Source organism: Eimeria mitis, genomic scaffold (genome assembly GCF_000499745.2).
Source record: "Eimeria mitis Houghton genomic scaffold, Emh_scaff1373, whole genome shotgun sequence".
Classification (NCBI taxonomy): Eukaryota; Apicomplexa; class Conoidasida; order Eucoccidiorida; family Eimeriidae; genus Eimeria; species Eimeria mitis.
Genome location: NW_013568961.1, coordinates 9,517 through 9,834, shown reverse-complemented (window position 1 = coordinate 9,834; position 318 = coordinate 9,517).

Sequence of the window (318 nt, the reverse complement as noted above, 5' to 3'; positions counted from 1 at the left end):
AGAGGCAGCTGCAGCAGAAGGGGTTTGCTGCTGCTGCTCTTGCTGCAGCTGCTGCTGCTGCATAGGAAGGTTGCAGCTAGCAGCAGCAGCAGCAGCAGTTGCTGCTGCTGCTGCGGCTGCTGCTGCTAACATTGCCGTATGGTTTGCTGTTTGTTTATTGTTGATTTTGATGCTGGGAGTTGCTGCCTAGGGTTTAGGGTTTAGGGTTTAAGAGGGTTTAGGGTTTAGCAGTGTGGGGTTGACGGCGAGGGTTTAGGGTTTAGGGTTTAGGGTTTGGTATATCTAATCAGCCGTTGCAGCAGCAGCGGAAGCAAACAT